The following is a 22,155-nucleotide window of genomic DNA, read 5'->3' on the forward strand; positions in this document are numbered from 1 at the left end:
AATCAGATATCCAGAACTTATTCATGAGGTCCATAGAACCAGGGCATTCGAATTCTTGTCCCCTTTAAGCCACACTTGACAGGTAAGTCCTGAGGCAGGGCACACTCACGTTGGCCACCCAGCTGACATAGGCAGGAGAGGATGTTGAAATGAATCTCACTGGGAAAACTGCGTGATATAATTAACCAAAAGGAGGCAATAGAAAAAGGTGGGTTTATAGGGAAAGGCATCATGTTACATTGTAAACATATTGAATCTGAGGTAACTGTAGGACATCCCTGAGGTAGCTCCAGAAGGAAGTCAGAAATAAGAAACTAGAGGTCTGGAAGTCACTCTCCGAAGACGCTGAGAGTAGAAACTTGGGAATAGAGAGAGGTTCTTCCCTTCTTCCTCACTCCTCAGAGGATAGAGACAAACAAGACAAGCCGCCCCACCTCTTAGTCTTGAGAGTTTAGAACTTCCTCTAAACGTGATAAAAGTTTCATTTCCCAATTTGTTTCATGTTTTCCTGCAAGTATGTGTTAAGCCATGTTACAAAGATAAAGGAAGAACAACATGAATCCATCAGTAAACTTGAAATGGTTTTTATTGATGAAGTGGAAAAGCAAAATGAACTGCTAAGTAAAATGCAGCATCTTCAACAAGATGATGATGTACCATCCAGAGAATTAGGGGACCTCCAGTTGAGCCAGAAAATGGATCTACATATTGAGGTATGATTTATTTAAAATGGATTTAATTAGATTTTAAGTCTTTTTATCAAATAGAAAGGTACCTCTTCATGTGCTTAGAGTCATTTTCATTTATGAAATTAAAAACAGCTTGCAGAGGGGCCAGCCTGGTGGCGTAGCAAGTGGGTTCCTGTGCTCTGCTTTGGCAGCCTGGGGTTCACTGATTCAGATCCTAGGCGTGGACCTGGCACTGCTCGTCAGGCCATGCTGTGGCAGTGTCCCACAGAGAAGAACCAGAAGGACCTAGAACTAGGATATACAACTATGTACTACTGGGGCTTTGGGGAGAAAAAAATAGGTTGCAGGATGACAGCTGGCCAGATGTAAAGAGTGCCAAGTCATAGACTAGCCTCCTTTCAGAACTACACAGATATAGAAAAGTAGACTTAATATCAGCAAGTAGGATTTCTTGGAAGGCCAGAATAAGTTTCCAAATGCCTTCTAAAACTTCCTAGATCTGTGACTGGGAGTCACAGACATTTGTATTGTAGCAACCCCACATGGAGTGTCCTGCTCTCACCCAGCAGTGTGAGGCCCCTGCAGTTCCCAGTATGCATGCAAGGCCTGCTGTATGCACAGAAAAGCTGCATCCAGAAGCACTTCAGACACTGTCACAGATTCATAGTTTCGAACAGGTTTTAAAAATGCCAAAAGGCAGAATTTGTAGATGTGCCTCTGTTACATAGCCTATACTGCCAAAATTTTATTATTTAAATTAGAATTATATTTCTAATATAATGAGGATAAATTAGAATTATGTTTACTTCAAAATATTAGAAGTGAAAGTTCAGTAAGGTTATTTTCCCCTTTTTATGATATTTGTCTGATATTTAGATAAAAACTTTCCTAAGATTCAGGAGATTCAATGCTTATTTTTCACACAGGAAATTCTCAAAGATTTTTCGGAATGTGACTTCCACAGCGTAAAGATGGAATTTCAACAAGTACTGAGTAATAGGAAAGAAATGACCCAGTTTTTGGAAGAGTGGTTGAATACTCATTTTGATATAGGAAAGCTTAAAAATGGCATCCAGAAAGAAAATGATAGGATTTGTGAAGTGAATATCTTTTATAATAAAAAGATAATTGTAAGTAGTACTTTTTTGGTGCTCATTCTTTTTTTTTGTTTGCTTTAATTTTTCTGCCTCATTCTTAAAAAGACTTAGAGCAACTTAATTTTAAGTATATTTTCTTTCATTTATTTGTATATGCTTCTTTATTTTTTTATTTGAAAAAGAGTGACTGTAAATGTGTTCTTCCTCTAACACATTTTGCTTCCTTAAGGTAATTAAATATATCAACTTGTAAAGAAGATAATAAAATGTTGCAGTATAACAATCCATTTCCACTGGTGAAACCTCAAATCTTGCCATTTTCCTCTGTCCTTTCTCGCTTCCGTAGGACCTGAGCCTTTTCCCCCAAGTATCCTCAAACAAGGTGAGATGCTAGCCTGTTTCAGGGCTGTGGGCAGCACCTGTGGTCAAGCCAAAGACAGCTCTAGTCCACTAATTAGTGAGGCCTTGTGCTTCTCACCTCGGTGCTGTTGCTATCATACGTGCTGATCCTTCAACTGTGAGGTTCAAACATGTGGTTTGTATCATTGTTCCCAAGGTGACCAGCCCTTGTGGACAGATTCATATGAACCAAGATTGCTTGAGATCAGTTTTATTAATTTGTTTTACTTTCCACTGATGAGAAGATTCATTCGGCTTTCTGAAGTAATCTCTACCTCATACACCTGGTAAAATTGTCATTAATCAGAAAGTTGCTTGTTATATAGGCAGTTGGAGCAAAGGGAGCTAGATTAATATTATAGCTCCTAAGATTGGTTTTATATTTCATTTGTTTGGGTAGTTCTTTCCTGACACTTTAATTTCATCTGGAAACTATACTTAAATCACATTGAAATGTAGATAACATTTTTAAAAAAGGTTTTCCTGTGGATAGTGAATCCCATTTGTCGAATACCCCAAGCTAGCAAAACAGTAAATGAGCTTTTAAAATAAAAAAAAATGGTCCACAATCAATGAAGAAAAGCATAAAACCAGTGTTTGGGATAAGATAATTTCCATATAATTCAGTGTTTTTCTCATAATATTGAGGGCTCACTTGTGGTTAGAAAGTAGAGATTTCTGCTCTGTGGATCAGCATGGATATGTGGCTTCTTCCACCATCTGAGCATAGCAATTGATAACTTGGTGTGGTGTGGGGTCAGTAGTCCAGAACCAAGGAGAGTCCAGGGTGCCAGCAAGAACACAACTAATTTAGGATCCGCATCTCACAGAACTACCATAAAGCCACAAAGAAAGATACAGGTAAGGCCAAGAAGGCATTCATGATGAGAGCAAAAAGTACATCCCATAAGAATAGGAAGTAAAAAGATGATAGAAGCAATTTCAGAGTGAGTCAGCCTTTGATGTAACGAGGGTATGGATTGGCTGTTACTCCCTGCACGGAAATAGAAGATTTTCAGATTACGAAAAGTCAGTAAATTTTTTTCCTTATAAACACTGAGGTTTGAAATGAAAGAGGAAAATAGATTGTTATTAAGTTTACTGGGTATGCTCTGCTATTAGATGTCAGTTAATGTTTATATATGACATTATATATGTCATAACATACATAATGATTTTAACCTGACCAGTTCTTCAGATTCCTCTTCATATGTCAGTGCTGATCTAATAGAATGAGATTATCATCTTGCAAATCAACATGAATCCTCTCTAGTCCTTATTCTTCTTTTATTCTCATAATCAATATCCAGCGTCTTCTGAAATGTCAGGAACTGGTGCAAGCCACAAAGAATGTTCACATTCTTTTAAAGTACTATTCTAGAATGTTCTGAATAATGAATTTCAACATATGCCTTGTCCTAGAACTCTAGTATTTTCCATAGTGGTTTTTTTAATACGTAATTCATTTTAGAAGCTATAGTGTTGTCTTTACTACTCAATAGGCTATAATAAATGAATCAACAGAGTTTGAGGAAAGAAATGTGACCATCACCAAAGAATGGGAACATGACCTGAAATCAGTGAAAGAGAAAAATGAAAAACTGTTGAAAAACTATCAAACTTTGAAGATCTCTCAAACATCTGGTGCCCTTGTTAATCCTACTACACAAGGCGATAAGAATCTTCATGTCACATCAAGAGCTACACAACTAACCACAGAGGTATGAGATTTCTTATAAGATGTTTTTCAATTTGCAGCTTCATTGTAGAGTTAAAGATGTATCATATGTAACATTTCAGAGCAAAATCACAGTATTGAAGGTATTAGGGAACATGCATGATGGACTTGTTTTTTAAATATAGTTCTATTGGGGCGCTCACTCAACTAATTATAAAGCTACATGTTACATAAGATCTTACCTTTGAATTATAAAATAGAAGTAACTCATGCCTTAATTTGATTAATAGGTATGTATACCACTTAAGGTGTTATTACCATACATTATAAGTTTTCTAAATCATGTGACTTTCTATTAAATTATAATCTATGTCTATAGTACCAAACTAGTTTAGAGAGAAAGAGCAATTTAGCTTTTCTCTAATTATCATCAGTGTCTTTAATATTGGTTAATGTGATCAAAACAAAAATGGAAGAGGCTAAAAGTATAATAAATTTCTTATACAGATTAACCTGTGCCCAAGAATCAGTACATTATTTGAATAATCCAATAACTGTATTAACTGCCCTTACTTGGGAATCTGTACAGCAAACACGCTGTTTTATTTTGTTAGCACACACGTCTTAGTGGGGAACCCGAGTGAATTACAACTTAGCATTTTTACCAAAATAAATATTTATAATAAAACATCAACTGCCAGTTTAATAATTATTACTAGTGGAAACTAGAAGATCACTAATATAGAGTTTATTGATTTGCTGATCACTACAGACCTCAGTCAGCTGCAGAGGTAAAAATAGTGGAAATATGAAACCCATCTTCCAAAGCAATAAGATAAACAAGCACAAGGAAATCCCATTTTCAATGACCCCAGGAAATACCCCATCAGATAATAAATCGTATGTTATTAGTTTGATAATTAGGCCAAATCAGAGTAGCACAGAGCAGGTCAGTGATGTGGAGGTAGAGCAGTGGGGCAGGCAGAGAGTTGGGCAGTCCACCCAAACAAGTAGGAGAATTCAGTGCATGACAGTAGGAGCAGTCAACTCAGGGGGGAAAGATAGTCTGCTTAATGTTTGAATCAGAACAACCAACTAGCCATCTTAGAAGAATAAGTCTGGACTCCTACCTCATTCATTAAACAAAAGTAAATTCCAGGTGGACCAAAAAGAAACGTTTTCCAGGAAAACCTGCATGTGTGTATATGTGAACAGTCTTATATTATGAACAAATTAAGATATTTTTGTACTTATAAAAAACTGGAAATAACCTAAATGTTCATTAGTAGGTGACAGGTTAACTAGTTTATAGTACCTCCATGAAATAGGATATATTTACCCATGAAAACAAAAATGCGAGAGATCTATGTGTTGATAATGAAAAGATCTGGAAAATATATTATCAAGTGAAAATAAAATTTTTAATTTTTTAAAAAGCAGGAGGCCAGCCCCATGGCATAGTGGTTAAGTTTGCATGCTCTACTTCGGCGGCCCAGTTCATGGTTCAGATCCCAGGCACGGACCTACACCACTCATTGGCAGCCATGATGTGGCAGCAATCCACATATAAAATGGAGGAAGATTGACATAGATATTAGCTCAGGGCTAATCTTCCTCAAGCAAAAAAAGAGGAAGTTAGCTCAGGGCTCATCTTCCTCAGCAATAAAAACCCACAAAAAACCAGAAGTATATATTTATTGTTGTTATGTGCTGTAGAGTCAGCTCTGATTCCTGGCAACTCTATGAATGAGTGATGTCCAATATCCTGTCCTCAAGAGCCCTACTCAGCTCCTGTAGACTCACGCCTATGGCTTCCTTTCTGGAATTACGCCATCTCGTATTTCGTCTTCCTCTTTTCCTGCTGCCTTTTACTTTTCATCATGTCCCCAAGGTAGGATAGTCTCAGTTTTACAATTTTTGCCTCCAGAGATAGGTCAGGCTTAATTTGCTCTTGGACCCACTTGTTCATTTTTCTGGCAGTCCAGGGTATCTGTAGAGCTCTCCTCCAACACCATATCTCAAATGAGTCCATTTTTTCCTGTCAGCCTTCTTCACTGTCCAGCTTTCGCACCCACACATAGTAATTGGGAATGCGAGGGTGTCGATAATCTTGGCCTTGGTCTCTAATGATACTCCCTTACTGTTGATGATCTTTCCTGATTCTTCCATCGCTGCCCTTCTGAGTCACAGTCTTCTCTTGATTTCTTGGCTGCGGTCTCCATTTAAACTGATGACTGAACCAAGGGAAACAAAACCTTTAACAATTTCAGTGTCTTCATGGGCTACATTAAAGTTGTATAGTTCTTCTGTAGTCATATCTGTCTTCTTCATGTTCGAATGCAGTCCTGCTTTGGCTCTTTCTTCTTTCACGCTATTCTGTGTGAACTTTCTTCTTACACACTATTGTGTGTGTGACTTACTGTTTTTGTAAACTGTATATTCACATGCGTAGATACATATAGAAAATTTCTAGAAGGATACACTTGAAAGAGTTTAGTAGTCATCGCTTTAGAGTCAGTGGGGGTTCTGAGATGGGGGAACTTAATCTTAATTATATGCCTTTGGATTTTTCCACATACTTGTATTTTTCAGCATAAAAACTAGGTAATAAAAATAAAGGGAAAGATATGTTACATGTATTCCTCTAAAGTGTCAATTAACAAATATACTTTCTGTAAGTAGTGTTAATTTAAAATGTAAGTGCCTATTTAATATGCTTAGCACCATGCTAACTAGTAAATAAAATAAGTACTAACCTTATATAAAATCTGGGCCTCTTTTAGTCCTAAATGATCAGCTTCTAAATGAAAAAAATAATACATGTATAAATTGAGTGACATTTGGAGTCTCCATCTATCCTATGTTGATGCAATCTGAAAGATTAATACCTATATATGATCTTTGTTTCATATAAACTGTGATTCTGTCTTCAAGGCACACCTTATATATGTGTGTTTTTTTTAATAGAAGATTCAAGAGCTGGAAACTTCACTACGTGAAGCTAAAGAAACTGCCATGCAAAAGGAAGACAAGATTATAAAGATGCAGAAAGAGCTTGAGATGACTAATGATATAATAGCAAAACTTCAATCACAAGTTAATGAATCAAATAAATGCCTTGAAAAAACAAAAGAAATGATCCAAGTACTTCAGGTAACTTAAAACTCATTTTATAAATAAAGGCATAATTTTATAAATTATGCATAATAAATATAAATAAATGCATACGTTTATTTTCATGCCAAATAATGATTGTTTTCATCTTCCTGTAAAAATTATTTTTAAAAAACATAAATATTCTTGACAGTTTAAAATATATCTTATTTTTTTAATTTTTTTTAATTTTTTTACTTTTCAAAGTAAGGAAATTTTTTATTTTCACTTTAATTTCTGAATGCCAAAAATGTAGAGGATGTATGTTTGTATATCTCTAGTAGTATATTGCAACATTTTTTCATAAATATGTTTTTTTTTAAATTTTTTATTATTGCAGTAACATTGGATTATAACATTATATAACTTTCAGGTGTACATCATAATATATTTCGAATTCTGTGTAGATTACATCATGTTCACCCCACAAAGACCAATTATCCATCACCACACGTGTGTCTAATCACCCCTTTTGCCCTTCCCCCTCCTCCCTTCCCTTCTGGTAACCACCAATCCAGTCTCTCTTGCTCTGTGTTTGTTTGTCATTTTTATCTTCTACTTATGAGTGAGATCATATGGTATTTGACTTTCTCCCTCTGACTTATTTCACTTAGCATAATACCCTCAAGGTCCATCCAGGTTGTCACAAATGGCCAGATTTCATCATTTCTTATGGCTGAGTAGTATTCCATTGTGTATATATACCACATCTTCCATTCGTCCCTTGATGGGCACCTAGGTTGTTTACAAGCCTTGGCTATTGTGAATAATGATGTGATGAACATAGGGGTGCATATATCTTTTATGCCTTTGTGTTTTCAAGTTCTTTGGATAAATACCCAGCAGTGGGATTGCTGGATCATATGGTAGATCTATTCTTAATTTTCTGAGGCGTCTCCATACTGTTTTCCATAGTGGCTTCACCACTTTGCACTCCCACCAGCAATGTTTGAGGGTTCCTTTCTCTCCACATCCTCTCCAACACTTGTTGTTTCCTGTCTTGTTAATTATAGCCATTCTGACCAGAGTGAGGTGATATCTCCTTGTAGTTTTGATTTGCATTTCCCTGATAGCTAATGATGTTGAACATCTTTTCATGAGCCTGTTGGCCATCCATATATCTTCTTTGCAGAAATCTCTGTTCAGATCTTTTGCCCACTTTTTAATTGAGTTGTTGGTTTTTTTCTTGTTGAGACTTTCTTTTTATTTTTCAAAAAAATATGCTTCTTATCTAAATATTTAATACTCTGTTAGATAAGTACATTTTAAAATTATATTTTTTTCTACTTAATCCCCTGTTATTGAGTCCCACCTGGTAGCCTATGGGCTTAATCTAACCTGTTTTCTCTAGAAAGAGCAGAGTTGAAATGTTTTTGAGCTTGAATGCCGTTACACAAGTCGCACCCTCCTTCATCACAGCCTTCCTTCCTCGTCTGAGCCACAGCTACTTCTCACTCTTCTGCTACTTGGGTCGGATCCTAATAGGCATTTTGTTCACTGTTCCTGCTCCAGTGTCTCTTCTCTTCATTCCAAAATTAGAAACAAGCCAAGAATGCCTACTCTTTTCATTATTTAACATTGTTCTAAAAATTCTGGTTCTTTCAATGAGACATGAAACAGAGAGGCAAGAGAAAATAATCTTAATTTTGTTTTTAGAAATTGTTAGTATAGCTAAAAACCAAGAAAATCAACTGTAAAGCTTTAAAATCTTTGAGAGTAATTTTTTAATACTTCAAATAACTAAATGATCACATTTTTATTCATTCAACAAGTATTTGTTGAATACCTACTATGTGTTGGTCATTGTTCTAGATGCCATGTGTACTGCAATGGAAAAAAAATAAAGCCTCCTTGAAGAGGCTTACATTCTGCTTCATGAAGTCAGAAAATAAACAAGTATATATGTTTGTTAAACGGTGAGAAGTGCAATGGAAAAATATTAAGCCAGACAGAGGTATATAGGTGCAGGGTGAGAGTGGGTGTGAGTAGGAGTGTGATTTTGTAAGGGGAGTTGAGGAGAGCCGCACAATTAAGATGACGAAGTGATGGTGTGAGCTGTCTGGTAGGGAAGGGCCTTCTAGGCAAAAGAAGTAGCAAATGCGAAGGCCGCAACACAGAAGTAGTTGAGATGTATTCAAGGAAACAGCAAGAAAGCCAGCGTCTCCTGAGCAGCGTGGGCAAGGATAGAAAGGGAAATAGGTGAGAAGTAGCAGAGAGCCAAATCATAAAGCATCTTGAAAGCTATTTGTAAGCACTTTGGGTTTTATTCTGGATGAGATGGGAAGTCATCAGAGGATTTTGGCAAAATGATATAGTCTGACTTAAATTTTTAAAGGCTGCCCTTTGAAAATAGAATCCAGGAAGGCGTGTTTGTTAGTGACGTGCCAGCTCCTACAACAAAGGGAACCACAAAATGCAATGGCTCAAACAAAACAGAAGCTTATTTCACACGTAAAAGTGTGGGTTCCAGCTTGGCAAGTGGCTCCTTTCCACATGGTCATTCAGAGGCCCCCGTTTCTCCCATCTTGTTTCTCCAGCACTTCCTTGGTGCTGTTTTCATCTGCATGGTTAAAGCCCAGTTGTAAGCTGTCCGTGCTCAGGCTCACAGAAAAGGGACAAGATGGAGAAGCTAAAAATTGTCTTAAAATCTGTACTCATAAAGGCTCTGGCCCAGAAGTGGCACATGTCTCTTCCTCTCATATTTCCTTTTTTTTGCAAAATATTTAGATTCAATTTATCAAAGAGAAAGCCAAACACGTACCTCTCGTATTTCTTGGAGTCAGAGATGATTCCAAAGTTTTTGGCCTGAGCAGCCAAGAAGATAGAGTTGCTACATACGGAAATGGGAAAGACTGCCAGAAGAGGAAGTTTGAAACCAGGAAAGTTCAGTTTTGGACATGCTGAATTGGAAATGCCCACTGGGGACACCCAAGTTGAGATATGACTTAGGCAATTGAATATCTGAGTCTGAGCAAGATATAGGCGAGAGGTTTAAGTTTGGGGAATCATCAGCATATAAAAATCATGAGACTGGACGAGGGCATAAGCATAATGGAGAGGAGATGTGGAGTAACCAAATGATACTGAGATGGAGCAGCCAGTGAGTGAAAAAGAAAAGGGGGTCTGGGCAACAGAGTGGTTCCAGTTTCTTCATATAAGTGAAGCTAGTGTTTCAAGAAAGAGGGAGTAAGCGACAAATTTCTCCACACTCAGTATAGATTGGTACAGGTGTCTATGGAGAGAGGAATATCTTTCCTGCATACTAAAAGTAACCATTTAGATAATATAATAGAGTATGCCATTGTACAGCATCCATGAGGAAAGAAAGCAAAGTATAGGGTATCCATAAAATCTTTATACAGTTTGAATTTTTAAGAATCTGTTTCTGTATTTTATATAAATATTCTATAAAATGCAACAGTATATTTAACTCGAGATTTGGCATAGTAAAATGCAAAGATATTAACTTTTAACCTATTCACCACTATTTTAATTCACCTGGATATAGCTGTCCAATATAATGTAGGGTTTATTAAGTGAATATAGAAGAAAGTAATTTGAACAAATGACTCATTAACAGTTTTGTTTAAATCTTGATACATTTCCTCTGTTGTATCTTTACAAATTATTTATATCAAGTAGCAGTAAATTTGTTAAAAATTCAAAGTGTGCTAGTACTTTAGGGACATCCTGCACAGTGGGAAAAAAAGATCTTATTTATAACTGGCACAAAATATAAAATGCTCAAGTGACTAACCTTAACAAAAAATGAGGCAACATATATGAAAAGAACAACAAAACTCTAAAAGGAAATATAGGAGAGCATGTGGTTTAAAATAATAAATATGCCATTTCCTAGGTTGTAACCTAAATACTGTACAACCATCAGTTTTTCCCAAATTAATTTCTAAAGTTAATGTAATTCAAATCAGAATCTCAAAGGAATTCTTTTTCTGGTAGAGCAAAGAAAGTTTCTCAGCAGACTCCATCTAAAATAGGATGAGCAGGTGCTGTTCACTGAGAACACAGGCGCTCAGACTCCTCAGGCGGCTAGAGGATGTTTAAGGCTGTCAGCGCTTCTGAGTGCAGCTTGGGCACACGTCGTGTGTTTGAAATAAGGAATTCTCACTGTCTTTCATTTCTAAGAGAGTATTTCCAATTTCAATTTCTTTTACTCAAGAATTGTTTTAAAACTGTTATATATGACTAATTTATTTCATTATATTGTGGCAAAAAAATTACTGCAATTTCTCCATTTTTAGAATATATTGAAATTTTCTTTTAGGTGTCATAAATGAATAAATATTTTTAGAGTTCTTTGAACTTTTAAATCAAAATGTATACGAATAGATCAATGGAACAAAATAGAGAGCCCAGAAATATATACACACAAATATAGTCAGTTCATCTTTGACAAAAGAGCAAAGGCAATTCAATGGAAAAGGGTAGTCTTATCAACTAGCGGTGCTGAACAACTGGACACCTTTCACAAAAATTAACTCAATTGATTGTAACCTAAATCTAAAACACAAAACTAGAAAATGCCTAGAAGATAACGTAGGAGAAAATCGAGGTGACCTTGGGTTTGGCATTGACTTTTTTTACATACAACACCAAAAGCATAATCTATGAAGGAAAAAAATTGATAAACTGGACTTCATTTAAATTAAAAATGTTTGCCCTATGAAAGACAAGCCACAGACTGGAAGAAAATCTTTGCAAAACACATATCTTTCAAGAACTGTTATCCAAAATATACAAAGAACTCTTAAAACTCAATAATTAGAAAGCAAACAGCCTGATTTAAAAATAGGCAATGGATCTGAACAGACACTTCACCAGAGAAGATACACACATGGCAAATAAGCATATGAAAAGATGCTCCACATCATATGTCATTAGAAAATTGCAAATTAAAAAACAATGAGATACCACTGTACATCCACTGTAGCTCAAAATATAATGGCCAAAATCCGGAACACTGACTACACTAAATGCTGGCAAGGAGTGGGGCCAGGAGCTCTTGCTCACTGCTGGTGGGAATGCAAGTGGTACAGTAGCCACTTTAGAAGAGAGTTTGGCAGTTTCTTACAAAACTGACACCACTCCAGCCAGTCATATGCTCAAGGAGTCCCTGATATCAGCATCTGGTCCAGAAAGCCAGGGTATTTTACTGGTGCCATGACTGAGCAAATACTGGGCTCCTCCCAGAATGGGCTTATCTGACCTAGTCAGCAACCCTCTTAAGCTGAGCATCTCAGCTTTGGAAGCTTGCATCTTTTTAGTCTTTGCTAACTACGTGTGTGTGCAAATGTTTTTATAGGCACTGGGGGTAACGCCTAGAGGAATGAAGAGCTCTCTGGGTCCCTATTTAGATGGGTTTATTTTTGTATTCAATATATAATAGTAATCCATAGTATGGCTGTGGTAACAGCAATAAAAGAAATGAATGATTTATTCAGCAATAATAAGAAATGAGCCATCAAGCCACAAAAGACATGGAGGAACCTTAAATGCACATTGCTAATTTTAAAAAGCCCATCTAAAAACACTGCATACTGTATGACATTCTGGAAGAGGCAAAACTAGGCGAACAGGAAAAGATCAATGATTACTAAGGGTTCTGGGGGAGGGTGGAGGGATGGATAAGTGGAGCACAGGAGATTTTTAGGGCAGTGAAACTATTCTGCATGATACAGTGATGATGAACACGTGTCATACATTTGTCAAAACCCATGGACTATACAATGCAAACAATAGACTCTAATGTAAACTGTGAACGTCAGTTAATAATGTATCGATATTGGCTCATCATTTGTAACAATCATACCACACTAAGATGCTAATAATAGGAGAAACTAGGGGAGGACACGGGTATTACCGGGACTCTATGTACTCTGCTCAATTTGTCTATAAACCTAAAATTGCTCTAAAAAGTTAAACCTATTTATTAAAAAAGATTTTTGTATATGTTTGTATGTATATATGACTGATTTTTTTTCTGAGTCGAAGTAGATGTATGGCTAGATTGAACCAACCTTGAGTACAGAATATCCCCAATAATGTTATATAATATTTTGTGCCTTGAATTCAGTTCTACTTTGATATTTATATTACTGTTCATCTCTTGTCTTATTTTCCTGATTTACCTTTATCTACCCATTTCATTCGTTTCAACCTTTCTGTTTCATTTTGTTTAAGTATATTGTTTTTTAATTGGGAAAAATATTTGTTTTAAGAAATAGAAGTCATAGGTTTTCTAATTACACATTAGCTTCCAATAGCTTCACATGTACTTCACATCAAATATCTATTTGTTACTCATTTTAGGGTTAAAATTTGTGCCTTTCCTCCTTTTCATATGTTTGGAGTTTGCTGTTTTAAAATGTTCCTACTATATTAGGTAGTTAACAAGTCTTTGAAACTGCTCTAAAATTACTTTATTTCTCTTTTCTCTAAAACCTTTAGGACAAAGTTGCTTTAGGAGCTAAGCCCTATAAAGAAGAAATTGAAGAGCTCAAAACAAAGCTGGTGAAAATAGACCTAGAGAAGATGAGAAATGCCAAGGAGTTTGAAAAGGAGTATGTCTTTGTCTTAATTGAATATGACTTTAGTAGCTTAAACTTCCTTTCTAAACTGTATAAATTTAAAATATATTAAGATATTGTTATTGCTTTTTATAAAATAAATACAAACATCTACAGATTTTAAAGTTATTAAATTCTCATTATGTATGCAAAGGTTTTGAAAACAAGCACAATTCTGATCAATTACTGACATACTATGTCTTTGGATACTTCTTGTTCAATCATATAGGAACAGCTTAAAAATGGCCTTTTTTGTTTGAAAGTGAATATTAAGAACGTGTGTGTGTTTTTAGCAGTTTGTCTAAGGTTTCTGTTGGTTCTCTTAATTTCATTTGTTCTTCCTATTGTATTTTTGTGTAAGGTTTTATTTCCTTTTAAATTGTAGTACTTAGTGCCCAAGAGCATATTCCCTTTTTATTGATTTATTTATGTATAGTACCATATACAATAGCATGCCTAAAGTTCTTTGTGGTATAGCATAATGAAAAGAACATTAAACAGAGAGTCAAGGAAACTGAATTAGAAATATAATGTTGCCACTTATTAATATGTCACCTCTGACTCCTCACACTTTTTATTCTTCCTGTAAATGTTTAATAAATGTTTAATGATGATATCTAATTTTGCCCAAAAAGTCGCACTCTGAATCTTCATGCATTCTAACCAGCCTTCTATTGATAGGACTGTTGGTTTTAGTGGAGCATCATTAAAAAGGCAATTTTAGTGGCCAGCCCAGCGGCACGGTGGTTAAGTTTGCACATTCCACTTCGGTGGCCCAGGGTTCACCATCCTAGGTGTGGACCTACACATCACCTGTCAAGCCATGCTGTGGTAGGCATCCCACATATAAAGTAGAGGAAGATGGGCACCGATGTTAGCTCAGGGCCAGTCCTCCTCAGCAAAAAGAGGATTGGTGGCAGATGTTAGCTCAGGGCTAGCTAATCTTCCTCAAAAGAAAAAAATTTTTTTAAATAAATGCAAAGCAATTTTATATAGAATAGAATCAGCAGATACTTTCAGTCTCTAAGAAAGGCAGAAAGTCTCATAATTTAGCATTGCCAATTAACACTCAAGCAAATAATTAACAGAATGTCTTTTTCTCCTGGGTGCAATGAGCAGACTGTGACCTCTGACTGTGTCACCTCAGATCAGAGCTGCAGTCGAGTGTGCTTTCCTTACAGTGTATACAGAAGGTGCTTTTGGTTTTACGCTTTGGTAATTGTTGTACCTTCAAGAGGTTTCTAGGACCTCATGATAACAACCCAATTATTTGTTTTATGGTGCCCCTGAATGTAATTTTGCTCAATATCCAGTTAATGATACCTATTGGGCTTTCAGAAATTTTAAAAGAATTGGTTTCTCAATGTTAAAAAAAAATTGCCCCTGCAGCCAAACAGAACACTTCCAATTTGATGGTGTTATTTATGGCTATAAAGTGCATGATACCAGGGGGTATCGTGAGGGCTTACCTACTGCTGCTTATGCATATCATATCAATGTGATGTATCTTATCAGAAAATTCTTGACAGCAGTTCTGTTTATTCTTCCATTAAAAATTAGTTGCTGGCCTTTTACATATTTCTGTTGTTATTCTTAATAGAATTACTTGTACAAAAGCCACTGTAGAACATCAAAAAGAAGTTATAAGGCTATTGAGAGAAAATCTTAGACGAAATCAGCAGGCCCAAGATACTTCAAGTAAGTAGAAAATGCTGATATTTCCAGATCTTTTTCCATCTTACTTCTCAGTATACTTACACATTTTGAAGACTGCTACTATATATATGACAGTCAAGAATAAACCTGTTAATCACTAATTTATAAAGAACTATTTTTAAAATGAATTCATTGAGATCATATTTATCCTGTGATACCTCCTTAAGTTTCCTGTAATCTCAACTATTTATCCATTATAGATTCTTAAAAACTATGAATGTAACCTGTGCGCTATCAGATCTTTACATATCAGTGAAGATACCTTCAGTAGTATACAAGAATGACTTACCTGTCAAGGTAGACGTACCCTTCCCAATAAAACACAAGCATATCTTAATAGATTTTAACCATGTGCACTGTAAAAACATAGTCAGTATACAGTAAATATTATCCTACTTGTTGTTGGTACTGAAAATACAGACTTGATGCTTACTGGCAAACTCTTTGAAACTTATCTTAGATACAGTTTTCAAATCTAATCATCAAATTTCTGCATATACATTCCTCAAACTGTATCTTTTCCCATATTTCTGTCTCTTATGTTTCATTTGAAAAGAGAGAATGCTGAACAGTACTTGGGGCAGCTTTGTGTAGTGGGTCCAGCATCGAAATAACGTCACGAACAGTTCTCTAAGCTGACTGCCCTCACTTAACAGCCTGTGAAATCATGAGGAGAACGCCTGACCTTCTAGATTGGATATAGACTTGTAAGGATCAGGCTAAAAGTTGTGTGTGAAAGCACACTGAAAATTCTAAATGTCAGGCAAATGCAAGATGATGTTTGTGTGCATTATTGTCCACGCATTGTCTGGTGCTTGTTTAGTTTGAACTGCCCTAGTGTCCATTGCAGGATAATTGCAGCTCCTACCTGGAAAACTTCAAGGGGTAAAAATAGAACTTTTGTTGTTAGAGAAGGGTCAGGATGATTCCTTCTAATTTGTGACTTTCAGGTACGTGTTGTACCTGAATTCAGAATAATTCAAAAGGAAATGGACATTGAGTGTCTTCCCCACACTCATCTTGCCCCTCCCTTGTAAACAGTCAGTGACCCAGTGGATCATTCCACTTTCTAAGCACCTCACACTTTTATGCAATTTTACCTAAAATTTACAAAACAGTTCTTTACATTACTTGTACACATATGGTGTAAAATACTGAATAGTATATTCTTTAATAGCAGTCTAAGGTTTATTTAGTTAACAAATACGTGTTGAGTATTGGGAGCACATTGACTGCCTTGGGGTGGACCCCACACACGCTGTGTGGTGGAAGCAGCCCTCCAGGGGACCCCACTGGCGTCGAGAGTAGACAGTGAAGGGCAGCTCCGACTGCTGCCGTCACCGTGAGTGATCCTAGCAGGTGGTGGTGGTGGAGGTAGTGGATGGAGAGAAGCAGGGGTTCCGCAGATACTTAGAATCCATGATGGAATTGGCATAGGAGGTGAGGGAAGAGGAGGAAGTCAAGGATGACGTTCAGGGAGATGGTGCTGAGATGTTTTGTTTTTTATAGTGATTTATTGAACTTACTAATGTTTCCTTTATTGTGAACTTTGGAGATAATTAAAATTATCACCTGTCTGTGTGTTTGCCTCCCACAGTGATATCAGAACATACTGATTCTCAGCCTTCAAGGAAACCCTTAACCTGTGGGGGTGGCAGCGGCATTGTACAAAGCACAAGAGCTCTTATTTTGAAAAGTGAATATATACGGCTAGAAAAGGAAATTTCTAAGTTAAAGCAGCAAAATGAACAGTTAACAAAGCAAAGGAATGAAATGTTAAGGTAAGATCTGCTTACCTGATACAGGAATTATGCTTATGGTGGTACGTGTGGGAGAGGATGATGCCTACACATGCATATATATTTTTTGCAGTGGGCAACCCCTCACACATATAGGGGAAGTAATTTTTAGAGCTCATGTAATGTGTCTTTTTTAAAAGGAATGAGAATATGGTAGCACCATTCCAGAGGTTTGCTATCCATCAACTGACCTTTTTTTTTTCCTGAGGAAGATTCGCCCTGAGCTAACATGCCAATCTTCCTCTATTTTTAGTATGTGGGCTGCCAGCACAGCATGGCCACTAACAGAGTGATGTGGGTCCACACTCGAGAACCAAACCCAGGCTGCCAAAGTGGAGTGCCCGGAACTTAACCACTAGGCCACAGGGCTGGCCCATCAACTGATTTTAGCTAAGCCTGTTTTTAACTAAGCCAAGAACCAAAAAGTAAACCAAGATCTTTGAGGGGAGCTTAAATATGCCACAAATATGCCCAAGTCAGTGAGGCTTTACTCAAAGGAGAATCCCTGAGGTCCATTATTGTAGCCCATTAACCTTTATAAACAGTTGTAAAAAATTTAATTAATTGGCTTCTACCAAAGATTAGAATCTTGTGCTAATCTTTACTAATGATGCAATAGAAGAAAAATAGGCATTAAATAAATATGCAAATAGCTACTGTTCTGTGTGAGGCTATTAAACAACAAAAAAAGCAAACAGGACATTATGAAAGGGTCCAACAGAGGGATCAGACCTTATCTAGATGTGGGGAGGGGCGGTGATCAAGAAACTAATATGTAAGAGTAGATCTGAAAATGAGTAGCAGTTAGGCTTGATGACAGGAGAGATGGCTAAGCCTTCTAGGCTGAGGGAACAGCATGTGCACAGGCTTTGAGTCAAAGAGGAAAGTGGAACAGAAAGACATGCAGTGTGGCCAGAGCATACAGAATGAGGCAGAGTAAGTGCAAGATGCGATGCCAGAGGCCACTGGTCCAGATTACACATTGCAGGTCATTCTGAGGCAGCTGGGGTGGTCTCCTAAATGTAACGGGAGGATTACCACCACTGGAGGATTTTAAGCTGGGGCCTAATGAGCTCATACGGCGTCTCTAGCTGCTAGAGCAGAATGGGGGGGGAACCCAAAAGTGTGAGGTTGTATCAACACACTTGGCTGACTGATCAAAGAAAGGAGAGCAGGGCCTAGGATTGCTTCCCAGGCTTCTCTGAAGGAGTGAATAAATGCAGGCAGCATTTCCTGTGGGAAGCAACACTATAAGTAATCCAGAAAAGCACAGTGTAATATATCTTTTAAAATAACAAAGGTACATTAAAGATTCATCCATCCAGAAGACTAACTTATCAAATTATTGCCACAGAGTATCAGTAGATAAACCATGCTGGACGACATCACTGATTCATTTGAAACCTAATATCATACTTTTCAAGATTCTGTGATCACGGAGATTTAGTACAATTTTTCAATTTATATTGACCTGATTTCATTTTCTGAACTGTGGAAATAATCCAAACCTAGGAAGCATTAGCTTGAAATTAAAATGTAAATATGATAAAATGGTAAATTATATGTCACATATATTTTACCACAATTAAGAAAAAAAATTTTATGTAAATATGAATATATTTCTGGAATTGAGCAGTCTTACAGTCTCTTTTATTTTTCCCCACATTTAAGCAATAATCATCATCTTTCCAATGAGGTCAAAATGTGGAAGGAGAGAACTCTTAAAAGAGAAGCTCACAAAGAAGTGACTTGTGAGAATTCTCCAAAGTCTCCTAAAGCGACCGGACCAGCTTCTCAAGAGAGACAGCATACGCCTTCTCAATGCAAGGAACAGAATTTACAAGATCCTGTGCCAAAGGACTCACCGAAATCTTGGTTTTTTGATGGCCGATCAAAGTCTTTCCCAGCACCTCACCCAGTTCGCTATTTTGATAACTCAAGTCTAGGCCTCCGCCCAGGTGGGTAAATATACTGGTTACTTGGGGATCGGGGATAACGGTTGGAACTCATTTGTCACCTGTGGCCCCAAAGGGCAAGTTTAGACAAGAGAAGATGTCATGGAGAAGCTGCACTGCAGCGATGTCATTTGCTGTCTCTGTGAGAAGTTTCTCCAAAGCACAGCACTGAAGTGAAATCACTTTTTACCCCGAGGGAAGTCTTATTCTGCCTCCTGAACCTTCAACTTTTCCCTCAGATAGACAAGCAGCTCTCGAGGACACAGAGAGACACCATCCTACAAACATAACTACTTTTACTGCAAAAGACCTTCTTATCAATTCAATGGGCCAGTATTTCCAGTAGCATTATATTCATTTTACACAAGCCAGATCATAGACTTATATCATTTACATATTCATTCAATGAACAGAAATTTTTGGTCTCCACCTATGTGTCACATATTGCACCCTGATGGTACATTGATAACCAAACCAGATATGGCCCCTGCCTTCCTGGAGTTCACAGTCTAGTGGGTATAGACGGTGATCAAGTAGTCAAAAAAGGAGGTACAGTTCTAGAGTTCAAAAGCCTATGAGTTTTTAATAGGTTGTTTTAGGAACATAAGGAAGTCTTCCTTGAAGAAGGGGACTGAGATCTAACAGGTTAAGGTGAGTTAGCTTAACAAAGAGGGGAGGGGAAGGCGATTCAGGCAGAGGGAACAGGGTCGGCCCAGCTGGGAGAGACCGTAACCAGGGGAAGGGTTGGAAAACCACGTGTGGCCAGAGCGCAGTGCACACAGGTTCCTCTGGGTGAAGTCGGTGAAGCCAGAGAGAGAAGAGCCAGATGCGCAGGACTTTGTGGGTTGTGGAGAGGAATTTTTACTTCATCCTGGGAGCATGCTAGAGGAAGCCGTTGAAAGATGTTAAAGAACAGCAGGAGAACATAATGGGTTATCAATTTGAAAACATTACCTCAGCTGTAAGGTAAACTGTATATAAGCTGTATGTTGTGTTGCAACCAAACGTGTTTTTTAATAAGATGACTTTTGCTTTCCATTTTTTTCTCAGAAGAACAAACTGCTGGAGCAGAGAGTGTGGATCCTCAGCCAGGCCCTTGGCACGCCTCCTCAGGACAAGCTGTGCCCGAGTGCAAGACTCAGTAAACTCTGCTGTCACTTTTCTAGGGGCCTAGTGTTCCTTATTTAGAAATGACTGTATTTGTTACTTTATTTTTCTATCCCTGGCAATGATGTCACAGTCCAACTTAATTTCAATTCAGTTTGCACTTTGCCATTAGAAATTGAGGCATTCCAGTCATTTAGAATGGTGATAGACTGCCTTCTTCCTGAATGTGGTAATACTTTAGAAGTTGAATTGTTTTATTTATTTATATATTTTGTGAAGAATAAAGTTATTGAAGGAAATTTCCAGTCTTTCCGTGTATACATAAAATGTATACATTTTCATTAATCTCGTTATCCACATGTGACTTAGATAATACATAAATTAAAGCATCATTTAATTAACAAAATTCCTAAACCTGGGCTCCCCGCAACACATAAAGCATCTATGGATGGGCTTCACACAATCTGTAAAACCTCTGAAATTTTATCTTTTGTGTGTGGATTCAGTTTTCTAGGATACTAGGGTCCCTACTTTCTTATAACATACTCTCTGAGAGGTCTGTTACTCTATAAGAGGTTAAGAACTGTGGTTTTAGAGAGTATCTGATAGTACTTTTATATCATATGACTTTGAAAAACCATATAAAACAGCAAGTTGCATAAGGTTTAGAACAGAGTTAGTGATTTCAAGGCATTCTTGGCTCTTTGGTAAGAAGACTTATTCAAAGGGAGAGATTATTAATTGTATCATAGCCATCACTGTTAAAGTCTATGAATTGGTTATTTCCCTTACCTTAACACACTGTCACAGGTTCACTAGGGTGAAGTGAAACTGTGCCTTCCTATAACGCTGTCCCTCAGGCCTGTCCCTTGGGAGTTTGGTTTCTCCTCTGCACCCAAACCAGACATGATTACAGAGCTGCAGGTTGATTCTCTACGATGTTCACTCCTCCACTGAATAAGAGTAATGCAAAGTAGTAGGTATGTTCACCTGGGTAATAAAACGACTTTAAGGCCATTAAAAATATAATCAGTCTTAAAAATAGATGATGACATAAAGAGATGGAAAGAGATTCCACGCACATGGATTGGAAGAATAAACACGGTTAAAATGTCCATACTACCCAAAGCAATCTACAGATGTAATGCAATCTCAATCAGAATCCCAATGACATTCTTCATGGAAACAGAACAGAGAATCCTAAAATTCATATGGGGCAACCAAAGACCCCAAATTGCTAAAGCAATCCTGAGAAAAAAGAACAAAGCTGGAGGTACCACCATCCCTGACTTCAAAGTGTACTACAAAGCCATAGTGATCAAAATGACATGGTACTGGTACAAAAACAGACACACAGATCAGTGGAACAGAACTGAAAGCCCAGAAGGAAAACCACACATCTATGGACAGCTAATCTTTGACAAAGGAGCTGGGAACATACAATGGAGAAAGGAAAGTATTTTCAACAAATGGTGTTGGGAAAACTGGACAGCCACATGCAAAAGAATGAAAGTAGACCATTATCTCATGCCATACACAAAAATAAAATGGATCAAAGACTTGAAGATAAGTCCTGAAACCATAAAACTCCTAGAAGAAAATATAGGTAGTAGACTCACTGACATCAAACTTAAAAGGATCTTTTTGAATACCAGGTCTTCTCAGACAAGGGAAACAGAAGAAAAAAATAAGTGGGACTTCATCAGACTAAAGAGCTTCTGCAAGGCAAAAGAAACTAGGATCAAAACAAAAAGACAGCCCACCAAGTGGGAGAAAATATTTGCAAATCATATATCTGACAAGGAGTTAATCTCCATAATATATAAGGAATTCACACAACTGAACAACAAAAAGACAGCACAATCAAAAAATGAGCAGGGGATAAGAACATTTTTCCAAAGAAGATATACAGATGGCCAAGAAACACATGAAAAGATGTTCAACATCACTAATCATCAGGGAAATGCAAATCAAA

At 37.1% G+C, this 22,155-nt stretch overlaps 1 protein-coding gene and 1 pseudogene across 2 annotated transcripts in view; one reads left to right on the plus strand and one right to left on the minus strand.

Moving 5' to 3' along the window:
* The window catches only part of LOC139042832 (centromere-associated protein E-like), a 73,323-nt pseudogene extending 59,097 nt beyond the window's left edge, over positions 1 to 14,226 (plus strand).
* Positions 1 to 22,155, minus strand: part of LOC139042833 (collagen alpha-2(I) chain-like) — a 51,580-nt gene that overhangs the window by 22,094 nt on the left and 7,331 nt on the right. The window contains exons 3-4 of one of the 2 annotated variants that reach the window (XM_070503382.1): positions 20,973 to 21,133; positions 19,633 to 19,955 (exon numbers count right to left, since the gene is read on the minus strand). The exons of the other annotated variant lie outside the window; for it this stretch is intronic. The gene's annotated coding sequence lies outside the window, so the exon portion shown is untranslated. Of the gene's footprint in view, positions 1 to 19,632; positions 19,956 to 20,972; positions 21,134 to 22,155 lie in introns of those variants that run through there. 2 annotated transcript variants of the gene reach the window in all.

This window comes from Equus asinus, unplaced genomic scaffold (assembly GCF_041296235.1).
Source record: "Equus asinus isolate D_3611 breed Donkey unplaced genomic scaffold, EquAss-T2T_v2 contig_1, whole genome shotgun sequence".
NCBI lineage: Eukaryota > Metazoa > Chordata > Mammalia > Perissodactyla > Equidae > Equus > Equus asinus.